We start from the raw sequence: 12,261 nt of genomic DNA, 5'->3' as shown, positions 1-12,261 counted from the left end.
GCACACACGCACGCAGACTGCCCCATGATCCATGCACACACGCACGCAGACTGCCCCATCATCCATGCACACACGCACGCAGACTGCCCCATCATCCATGCACACACGCACGCAGACTGCCCCATCATCCATGCACACACGCACGCAGACTGCCCCATCATCCATGCACACACGCACGCAGACTGCCCCATCATCCATGCACACACACATGCAGACTGCCCCATCATCCATGCACACACGCATGCAGACTGCCCCATCATCCATGCACACACGCATGCAGACTGCCCCATCACCCATGCACACACGCACGCAGACTGCCCCATCACCCATGCACACACGCACGCATACTGCCCCATCATCCATGCACACACGCACGCAGACTGCCCCATCATCCATGCACACACGCACGCAGACTGCCCCATCATCCATGCACACACGCACGCATTCAGACTGCCCCATCATCCATGCACACACGCATGCAGACTGCCCCATGATCCATGCACACACGCATGCAGACTGCCCCATCATCCATGCACACACGCATGCAGACTGCCCCATCATCCATGATTTTTGCATGTGCATACAAACACACTGGCACTTTCATTCATACAGACACGCGTTCATACATGCTTGTGGTCACACAGATACGGTGCACACACAGCTGAGGAAAAGCAAAATAAAATAGAGAATGCAGGAAACGTATGTCCTAGAAATGCATAATACATGCAGAATCCTCAGCAGCGCAGACTCCGTATAATGGCTAAAAACAATTTAAGTCTATAGATGCTGGAGATGTTAAGCATCCTCTCACCCCGGACCCTGCAGAGCGATGATGTGTGTATGATATTAACTATTCATAACTGTATTCAATAAGATTTCCCCTGCAGGCCCAAACACACAGAAGCCACTAGCTGGAACAGGGCTTAATGTGATTGGTAAGGGAGCTCCTCTCCTCCCAGGCCGGGGAATAAATATGGTTAATATTACAGCGCAAGTATCTCTGCAGAGCGCACGTCCCACTGAGGCTAAAGCAGAGAGTTATATGGATTCCACCTTCTCATCGTAGAGGACTATGCCCGCTGCAGGCAATCCATACACAGGAGACGTCACCACCAGAATGGCTTTTTCAGCAGTAAAAGGTGCAAACAGTGAGATACACAGCAGCCGGGAATACACCGACGCTATACACCGCACAGAGAGAGACACATTTGGCGCAGTAACATAACAATCGGTGTGTCGGTTAGGCTACATGCACACGAACGTGGTTTGTTTCCGTGTCCGTTCAGTTTTTTTTGCGGATAGGATGCGGACCCATTCATTTCAATCAGTCCACAAAAAATGCGGACAGCACACCGTGTGCTGTCCGCATCAGTATGTCCGTTCCGTAGCCCCGCAAAAAAAATAGAACATGTCCTATTCTTGTCCATTTTAGGCATTGTTACAATGGATCCACAAAAAAAATTAAAATAAACAGATGGCATACGGATGTCATCTTTTTTTTTTTTTTTTTACTTTACTGACCGCAAAACACTTACGGTCGTGTGCATGTAGCCTTAGTCTAAGGCCTCCTGCACACGACCGTTGTGTGCACCCGTGGCCGTTGTCCCGTTTAACGTGTTTTTCTGCGGTCCCATTGACTTTCAATGGGTCCGTGGAAAAATCGGAAACTGCACCGTTTGGCAGCCGTGTCCGTGATCCGTGTTTCCTGGCCGTGAAAAAAATATGACCTGTCCTATTTTTTTCACAGCCAACGGTTCACGGACCCATTCAAGTCAATGGGTCCGTGAAAATCACGGATGCACACAAGATTGTCATCCGCGTCCGTGATCCGCGTCCGTTTTTTCCTATCATTTCAATGGCAAACTTGACTTAGATTTTTTTTTTCATTTTTTATGTCCGTGGATCCTCCAAAAATCACGGCAGACCCACAGAAGAAAAAACGGGCACGGATCACGGTACAACGGAACCACGTTTTGCGGGACGTTAAAAAAATACTGTCGTGTGCAGGAGGCCTAATGATAATCCGACATTATATCACCGATTGTATACATATGTAAACACACAAAGCTCTCCTGAGTAGAACAGGGCCACCTGGGGGCCAAAATGCAACAAACAGGGCCACCTGGGGGCCAAAATGCAACAAACAGGGCCACCTGGGGGCCAAAATGCAACAAACAGGGCCACCTGGGGGCCAAAATGCAACAAACAGGGCCACCTGGGGGCCAAAATGCAACAAACAGGGCCACCTGGGGGCCAAAATGCAACAAACAGGGCCACCTGGGGGCCAAAATGCAACAAACAGGGCCACCTGGGGGCCAAAATGCAACAAACAGGGCCACCTGGTGGCCAAAATGCATCGAACATGGCCACCTGGTGGCCAAAATGCATCGAACAGGGCCACCTGGGGGCCAAAATGCAATGAACAGGGCCACCTGGTGGCCAAAATGCAGGAAACCGCGCCTCCTGGGGGCCAAAATGCAAGGAATGGCCCCACCTGGTGGCTAAAGATCTAAGGAATGGCCCCACCTGGTGGCTAAAGATCTAAGGAATGGCCCCACCTGGTGGCTAAAGATCTAAGGAATGGCCCCACCTGGTGGCTAAAGATCTAAGGAATGGCCCCACCTGGTGGCTAAAGATCTAAGGAATGGCCCCACCTGGTCGCTAAAGATCTAAGGAATGGCCCCACCTGGTCAACAAAATGCAAGAAGCAGCGCCACATGGTGCTTGTAATGCAATAAACTGCAACACCCAGTGGTTAAAACATAATTAACAGCACCACCTAGTGGACAAAATACAATGAACACTAGTAAGACACTGCCTGGATGCAGATATTGAACAAGCCCTACTCCATCCATGGGATTATCATCCTACTAAACACTCCTAGCACATGTATTAGTAGAAAAAAGTGCCGAGCCAGTCAACTTGTATAATGTGAAACTGCTTTCAAGATGGCGGCGGGGAAGGCGTTGCAGATTAGGGGTACATTAATTGGTGTAATAATGAGGTAAATCAAACGTCAGGTCGCAGATTTTACACCTAGGCACATGGAGCTCCTGCCGTAGACTCGTACTGAACAGTGCCACCCAGTGGTCAAAAAAACATGAGAAATAACAAGAGCTAAATAAATCGTATCCCAAAAAGTTATTAGTACAAAAAGCGAGATTTCAAGTCGAATCAACCAATTCGCGTGATGCAAAGCAACTCCGTTCCATGAAAGCTCGCGCCCCCTCCCTCCCCCGGAGACTCGGACCCGTCGATCAATAACATAGGCTGGGGCTATGGGACCGAAAATACAGCACAAACTACGAGGGGCAGATTCGCATTTTGTTTCCTAAAAAGCAAATTATTTGACCTGATGAGCGGTAACCGAGAAGTCTATAAAGAAGTAGTTGGTTGCCTTGGAAACACAAAATTTTAACACTGGAATGTATCACTGGATTTAACCCAACGTATGCCAAACACTTGTTCCCTTAAAAGGTCAGTAAGGGCCAGACAGTGAGTTGAACTGGTTTATGCGGACCACCAGTGATGGACATTAGGGAACGTTGGCCTAGAATGGTGCAATAATTAACAGCAGAGATGATGAGAGTTGTAGTTTTGTAACAGAAAAGCTAGCAACCTGTGTCTTAGACCGGCAAGCGTGCGACGCTCTTAAAACGCACTCATTGTAATGTCAGGCCATGATAGAAACGCATATGAAGCTCAGATTATCAGATGCCGGATTACCAGACTTTTTGCTATGCACAGGATTAGTACGTAGCAAAACTGCTCCCGCTCGTGCGACTGCAGCAGAAAATAACCCTTTGTGGGGATACGGCCCACTGTGCCACGTGGCCGGACGCTTCCATGTTGTCACCCATTAGTCCAAAGCAGCTCTAAAAGGAATCCGCTGCTCGGCACTCATGGCCCGGCAAACAGTCCTCAGAGACTTCTGCGCCGAGCCAGTCCCCGGGATTTATCTTTCAACACCGCAGGGAAGGGCTTCATTCAAAAACCACCCAAACAAGTCTACCCAGGTCATGGGGGCGCTGGCAGAAAGCAAGGACCATCACCCCCAACATCCAAGACTGGGCCAATCCCTCCTTAACAAAAGACACCTGATAATCCCGATTTCCTAATCTTTAGAGCAAACCTATGATCTATGATGCTCCAGGTGCAAAACTACAACTCCTAGCATGCTCTAATTGCAAAATGGAGTTGCAAAACTACAGCTTCCTGCGAGACCTTAGCAGAGCATGCTAGGAGTTTTAGTTTTGCAACAGCTGGACAGTCAATGGTTGTCAGAGCATGATGGGAGTTGTGGTTTTGAGACAGCTAAAGGGTCACTGGTCGGGACTAGTATTAGACCAACAGACATGCCTGAGACTGTCAGGACATGCTGGGAGTTGTACTTTTGTGACAATTGGACAGGCACTGGTTGGGACTAGTATTAGACCAACAGACCTAACTGAGGCTGTCAGGGCATGCTGGGAGTTGTAGTTTTGCAAGAGCTTGACAGTCACTGGTTGGGACTAGTATTAGACCAACAGTCATATAGCCGAGGCGGTCAGGGTATGCTGGGAGTTGTAGTTTTGCAATAGCTGGACAGCCACAGGTTGAGACTAGTATCAGACCAACCAACACGACATATGCCACCCCTGCCCCCTCCACCATCTTGAATACAACCTAAAAACACCTGGAAATGAGCACATTATCACACCACGTAAAAAGGAAAATTCCTTTGATCCGCCATCAATGGGAAGTTAATGGTGCCGACATGCTGGGAGTTGTAGTTTTGCGACAGCTGGACAGTCACTAGTTGGGACTAGTATTAGACCAACAGGCTTAGCTGAGGCGGTCAGTGCACGCTAGGAGTTGTAGTTTTGCAGCAGCACAGGATCCCTAAAGCCACATACTCGAAGAATAATATGGCTCTGCACCTGGTGGCCACATACACCGCGCTGCTGCCATTTTGCTGGGCAAAAATAGAAGATAAAAAAAAAAAAAAAAAATGTATAAAAAAAAAAAGGTCAATGACCTGTGAGAAGATGGACGCAGAGACAGACGCGTGGCCAGCAAGCACCGCCGATGCCCCTCCAAGGCAAGCAAAAACCAACAAGCAGGGCATGGGTCTAATGCCCAGTTTATAAGGTGCCATGCAAGCTTTGTGCCCATGACTGCCGTGTTTTTCAGGGTTTACCAACTGCATTACAAATACACAGGCGACTGTCCCCACAATGGCCCATCACCACGTGAGGTACCCACAGCCCTTTCCCCAATAGTAACGATGAAATAGTTGTGACCACCCCTTTAAGAAGTTAGTGTGTGGCGTACCAGGCCAGAGCACCCCCCACCTCCAAACACAGCAGGTTAAAGGGCACCAGGGTCAGGCGGCCCCGGCAGCTGCAACAGTTTAAAGGAGATTTTGGGACCATTTGCTGAGGACATGTGGAAATATCAGCGTGGGGGAGGGGGTTAATGGGGCCCTTTCTTTTTGAACTGCACTTCAGATGGAGCACTCTTCTGTGCCGACCTGTACAGTCTATGACAGCGCTGCAACATATACCGTAGCGCAGCAGGTCACGGGGAGAGGCGGCAGCAGTTCTCTACCAGACCGGTGACATCACATGTACAGTCTCATCTGGACTCATACAGCGGCCGCGGCCTCCATGGAGTCCAAATCATGACCCTGAAGAATCTGGACGCCGGTTCCTGACTGTGGAACACAATGACCGCCTGTTCTGGAAAACAATGGCAAAATCTGCTCCCCAGTTCTTGGTAAGGAGGAGGACTGCATTGTGGCCGCGGTACCGGCAGCCCTCTCCGCAGGGTCATAAAACGACCAGCGGTGCCAATAACCGCTCACACACCGTGACCCAGCCAACAGCCCGTATACATACATATACCTGCCAGACATGCATCCACTGCATAAAAATACTCACACCCATCCATACTCACGATGCAAAAATACTCACACCCATCTAAACATATACTATATCCAGACACAACAGACATGAACTGTATACATACATATACATGCCATAACAGTCACACCAGCTGTATACAGACGCCGGCCATAGAAACCATACAAAAATACACACACCATCCAGAGACATCTACACAACCCATATACATAGAGGCAATACACGCATTTACTGCGCCAAAATATTTGCATCTATCTATGCCCCTAAAATACCACATATACACAATGCAAAAATATTCACACTATCCAGACACCTAAATATGTAACCCCTATACATTTACTGAGCAAAAATATTCACACCTATCTGTACTCACCACCCGGCACTATTCACTATATAAATGTACGTACACACTGTATACACACACCTGCCGATATACCGTACACAGTGTCCCTATGCTGATATATACATTGCACACGCTGTTCTCCACGCAGGATGGGCACATACACTGTACACGGGCACATGTACCAGGAAGTCAGTGTGTAGCCATACACCATATATAATGCCCCCCCATATTGTCTCCATGCCATGCACCACACACACACACATATATATATAATGCCCCCCCATATTGTCTCCATGCACCACACACACATATATATATAATGCCCCCCCATATTGTCTCCATGCCATGCACCACACACACACATATATATATATATATATATATATATAATGCCCCCCCATATTGTCTCCATGCCATGCACCACACACACACACATATATATAATGCCCCCATATTGTCTCCATGCACCACATACATAAGCACACAGGGTACGATATACGAGGGCACCCCTGTACGGAGACACTTTCACCCGACAAGCGCCCCCCTGATCCCCTACTTTTCCATCACACGCATCATAAACTTCTCCCTATAACACCATCCCCTTCTTCCCGGGACACGGCAGGAGCCCGCAGTCCTCGTCACAGTCCCTGTAAATCCCGGATGAAATCAGGACAATGCCAAGCTGGCTCACCCACCGTCTACCGATACCTCCAGAGAAAGGGGGTTAACGCCACCTTGTGCCAACAAATCCCACAGACTCCGGAAAGCACATTCCTTCCCTGCACCGGCAGCGAGAGATCCGGCGCCCCCCGCCCCGGCTCCTGGCACCTCCGCGGTATTTCTAGAAAGCACACGAGGCGCTGCCATCTATCTACTCACAGGTGCAGGGATAGCCGGCGGTACCCTGGCACACAGCTGGCAGCGAGCAGCTCTCCTCCATTCAGCAGACCATAAGCACTCAGGGTGGGCATCGTTCGCCGCCGCAGCCTCGTCCTCCGTGGTCTCCGCTCTAAATCCGCTTACACCGTCCTAACGGGTCCTCTGCCTTCTACCTGCTCCCTCCATCCAATACAAAGCGTCCCCCTTCTCTCGGGCGAGATGCACGCCACTGATCTCCGCAGAAGGAAGGGGGGGGGGAGAAAAAGATTTCCGCCCCATTTTAACCTCAGATACTTAACCCTTTCCCTGCTGCGCCACCGCAGGACTGGTTACTAAGGTGTTAACAATGCCCCAAGGAAAGGCGGCAGTGGAGGGGGGGGAGATTAAATAATTATTCAGGTTTTTACCCGGTATGCACATAGCGCCAACCTATACCGCAGCCCTGGACACACAACGTATAGTGTCACCGGTAAGATCCCCAGGTCGCGGTATAGGGGCGAATGTGATTAATTGCTTTCCTGCTGCATAGAAGGATGGTGGGGGGGGTAGTGTCTCCAAACTAAGAGGACGCTCTGCATGGAAGCCAAACATCCCAAATCACGATCTCACAGGAGGGTGAAAGGAAAGTGGGGTGGTAGAGGTGCCAATGGGTCTGTGGTGGGTACCGGTGCCATCTATGACCCACAGATCACCCTAACGCCCAGCGGGATGCCTGATCGCTGCCACTTGATGAGGCTGGCATCGCTTCCTGGCTCCTGCAGTCTCATCAGCAATACCACCACATCCCCAGCCCCTGACAACTCCAGCCAGCGCAGTGCAGCCTCTCCCTGCAGCATGGCACTGGCCAAGGGGGCACCGCAGCCCATGTGTGAGGGCACCCCAGGCTGTGGACTCACACACATGTGCAATGTACACAGTGACCCATGGGGAAGGGTAGAGGGGGTAGAGGGGGTGAGGGGGTGAGGGCGTCTGGGTGCACCCCCCCCCCCCTTCCAGTGACCACTCTGAAGGAGTACCCCCATCATCTCCATGCCCAGTGCAGCTGCCAGCTCCAGTGCCCTGCATATACCCCACACCCCTTAGATCCAGAGCAGGCAGCCCGATCCCCTGTTCCCAGCCCCGGGCTCCCGCAGGTCTCAGCCCCCCGATTGTGCAGGCTGCAGATTCCCTCCTCGAGGAACAAGCAAGAAAAGTTCCCTCCCGGGGAAGGCGGGTGACTTACTGCGAGAGCGGCGCCCGCTGCCATGTCCGGAGCCCCGGCGCCTGATACAATGTGGCCGCTCAGCATGAATGGGAAGGAATGCAGCGCAGCTTCCACTGGAACTCCAGCCTCGATCTCACTTCCCAGGGCGCTGCAGTACCGCCGCTCACCGCCAGAGGGCGCCCGAGCCGGCCTGGGAGGGACACACACGGGGGTGGAGCCCATTCACACTCACGTTTAACCCTGTCCTGGCTGCAGCGCGGTCTAATGCCACCAGAGTACACATTTCAGGCGTATTACAGGATTAGATTGTGTTTTGTTATGTGATCGTAGAGAAGAGCAAGGTCCATCCAGGGTACAGTGTAATTATTGGGTATAGCTTCATAAATAGCGTAAAAATCTACCTTTCTATCCGGATCGCTACCTCAGGGATGTCCCACAAAAAATATTCTACAGTTTTCAAACCAGCCCCTGGATATAAATACTTTTGCAATTGCAAGAAATTAAAAAATTTAGCATAGCCGCTGAGTAAGGCCTCTTTCACACATAGGCGCCGTTCCGTAGGCATTTCGCATCACAGATGCGGACCCAATCACTTGAATGGGTCCGCAAATCCGGAGATGCGGAATAGTGCGGAAGGGAAGTACGGAACGGAACCCTACGAAAGTGCTTCCGTGGGGTTTCTTCCCGTACTTCCGTTCTGCATAAAGAGATAGAAGATGTCCTATCTTTTTGCGGAACGGGGGGATCGAGGACCCATTAAAATGAATGGGTCTGCGATCCGCTGCCCCAGGGTTGGTGTACGTGCATTGCGGCCACAGAGCGCACACCTTCGTGTGCAAGAGGCCTAAGAATCCGTCAGGCAGTTCCGTTGCCGAAACTGCCTGCCGGATCCGGAAATCTGTATGCAAACGGGAATCAATTGTTTTCCAGATCCGGGTGCGGAACAAATGCATTGAAATACCAGATCCGTCTCTCCGGTGTCATCTGTAAAAACGGATCAGGTATTTTTTTTTTTACATTTTTAAAGGTCTGCGCATGCGCAGACAGGAGAACCGTATCCGTAAATGCGGTAATTTCATGAACGCTTGATACCGAATACAGCATTAATACATTTCAATGGAAATTAATGGCGGATCTGGCAAGTGTTCCGGAATTTTAGCCGGCGAAAATATGCTGCAGTGTTTTCTCCTGCCAAAAGGGACGGAACAGAAGACGTCCCGATGCATCCTGAACGGATTGCTTTCCATTCAGAATGCATTAGGACAAAAGTGATGCGTTTTTTTTCCGGTATTGAGCCCCTAGGACGGAACTCTATGCTGGAAAACTTTAACGCTGGTGTGAAAGTAGCCTTATTCGATAAAATGTATCTGTATAGCGCCACCTGCTGTTTGTTTTCTTTCTAATTTCTTACTTTCTCAATGAGAAGACCGCACATGCTCAGTCCCAACCTTCAACCACCTCCTGAGCTGTGATAGGGAGAGCATGGACACGCCTCCTGAGCTCCAGCAGAAAGGACACGCCCCCCCAAGCTGTGCTAGGCAGAGCTGAGACACGCCCCCTGAACTGCAGCAGAAAGGACACTCCCCCTGAGCTGTCAGCTTGATATAAATCTAGCAGAGCAATGAATGGATAAATGGGTCTAGTTTTGTAAGAAAAGTAATGTCATGTCCTATTATAATGTCTGGTTTTCAGTTTTTACATTAATCACGTGACAACCCCTTTAAAAACAATATAAATGATGACTATTATTATTATTCTGTTAATATTTTGCTAACGTATGCTTTTCAGTGATGAATGTCGCCCCCTGCTGAGTAATGCATATGGCATGAAGTACAAGACAAGGGAGGAGGGAAGTGACAACGGATTGGAGTAAACCTGCTTCAACAAAGTGGTTGTCAGAGTTCACAGCTGTCCACTGTCAGTGACATGAAAGGACCAGACACACACATTAAACAGACCCCATAGATCCTAGTTCACCAGACAGAGACCAAAAAGGTCGTCCATCAGGAATACTGTTTTTATTTTTTTAGTATAATGTGTTATTCCATACAAAGGAATTCAATTAAAAGCAGTATGTAAGACTGCAGACGATTTGTTTGTGTGCTTTTTCAACGTTGGCACCTATGGGAGAAAGAAGCCACTTGGCTGCATCTTTTAAAAACATAGTTTTGAGCTTTACATCCGCCCAACAAAAACTTTGGACAAAAACCGCAAACAAATACTACACCCTAAAGACAACAATACAATTACAATAGTACAACTCCTTATTGAAGGAATATAACTACTATAATACAGCTTCTATGTACAAGAATATAACTACTATAATACTGCCTCCTATGTACAAGAATATAACTGCTATAATACTGCCTCCTATGTACAAGAATATAACTACTATAATACTGCCTCCTATGTACAAGAATATAACTACTATAATACTGCTCTCATGTACAGGAATATAACTACTATAATACTGCTCCTATGTACAAGAATAGAACTACTATAATACTGCTCCTATGTACAAGAATATAACTACTATAATACTGCCTCCTATGTACAAGAATAGAACTACTATAATACTGCTCCTATGTACCAGAATAGAACTAGTATAATACTGCTCCTATGTACAAGAATAGAACTACTATAATACTGCTCCTATGTACAAGAATATAACTACTATAATACTGCCCCCTATGTACAAGAATAGAACTAGTATAATACTGCTCCTATGTACAAGAATAGAACTACTATAATACAGCTTCTATGTACAAGAATATAACTGCTATAATACTGCCTCCTATGTACAAGAATATAACTGCTATAATACTGCCTCCTATGTACAAGAATATAACTGCTATAATACTGCTCCTATGTACAAGAATGTAACTACTATAATACTGCTCCTATGTACAGGAATATAACTACTATAATACTGCTCCTATGTACAAGAATATAACTACTATAATACTGCTCCTATGTACAAGAATAGAACTACTATAATACTGCCTCCTATGTACAAGAATATAACTACTATAATACTGCTCCTATGTACAAGAATATAACTACTATAATACTGCTCCTATGTACAAGAATATAACTACTATAATACTGTCTCCTATGTACAAGAATATAACTACTATAATACTGCTCCTATGTACAAGAATATGACTACTATAATACTGCTCCTATGTACAAGAATATAACTACTATAATACTGCTCCTATGTACAAGAATATAACTACTATAATACTGCTCCTATGTACAAGAATATAACTACTATAATACTGTCTCCTATGTACAAGAATATAACTACTATAATACTGCTCCTATGTACAAGAATGTAACTACTATAATACTTCTCCTATGTACAAGAATATAACTACTATAATACCGCTCCTATGTACAAGAATATAACTACTATAATACTGCCTCCTATGTACAAGAATATAACTACTATAATACTGCCTCCTACGTACAAGAATATAACTACTATAATACTGCTCCTATATACAAGAATATAACTACTATAATACTGCTCCTATGTACAAGAATATAACTACTATAATACTGCTCCTATGTACAAGAATATAACTACTATAATACTGCTCCTATGTACAAGAATATAACTACTATAATACTGCTCCTATGTATAACAATATAACTACTATAATACTGCCTCCTATGTACAAGAATATAACTACTATAATACTGCTCTTATGTATAAGAATATAACTACTATACTGCTCCGTGTGGCCAAGAAGGAGAATAGAAAACTCCTTACAGACACTTCTTAATTTCAGAGCTGAGTCATCCATAGCAGTCAACTTCTGACCATGTGATAATTCGTTTGTAAATGCTTCATTGGTCAACATCCAACCATTTTGTAAAGTCCTACACAATGTTACCCAGCTATACAATGCCTCCGAAGGTAACCA

The 12,261-nt window shown here is 47.1% G+C and overlaps 1 protein-coding gene across 3 annotated transcripts in view; it reads right to left on the bottom strand.

The window, feature by feature from the left end:
- PLXNA1 (plexin A1) overlaps positions 1-8,466 on the bottom strand; it is a 262,601-nt gene extending 254,135 nt beyond the window's left edge. For 2 of the 3 annotated variants that reach the window (XM_044302494.1, XM_044302496.1), the window contains exon 1: positions 8,348-8,466. The gene's annotated coding sequence lies outside the window, so the exon portion shown is untranslated. Of the gene's footprint in view, positions 1-7,125; positions 7,348-8,347 lie in introns of those variants that run through there. The other variant, XM_044302495.1, reaches the window with a different exon arrangement.
- Positions 8,467-12,261: the final 3,795 nt, after the last annotated feature.

The sequence above is a fragment of the Bufo gargarizans genome, chromosome 7 (assembly GCF_014858855.1).
Source record: "Bufo gargarizans isolate SCDJY-AF-19 chromosome 7, ASM1485885v1, whole genome shotgun sequence".
NCBI classification, from domain to species: Eukaryota; Metazoa; Chordata; class Amphibia; order Anura; family Bufonidae; genus Bufo; species Bufo gargarizans.
Note: the sequence above shows the minus strand (reverse complement) of the source record. Positions and strands in the feature narration are given on the sequence as shown.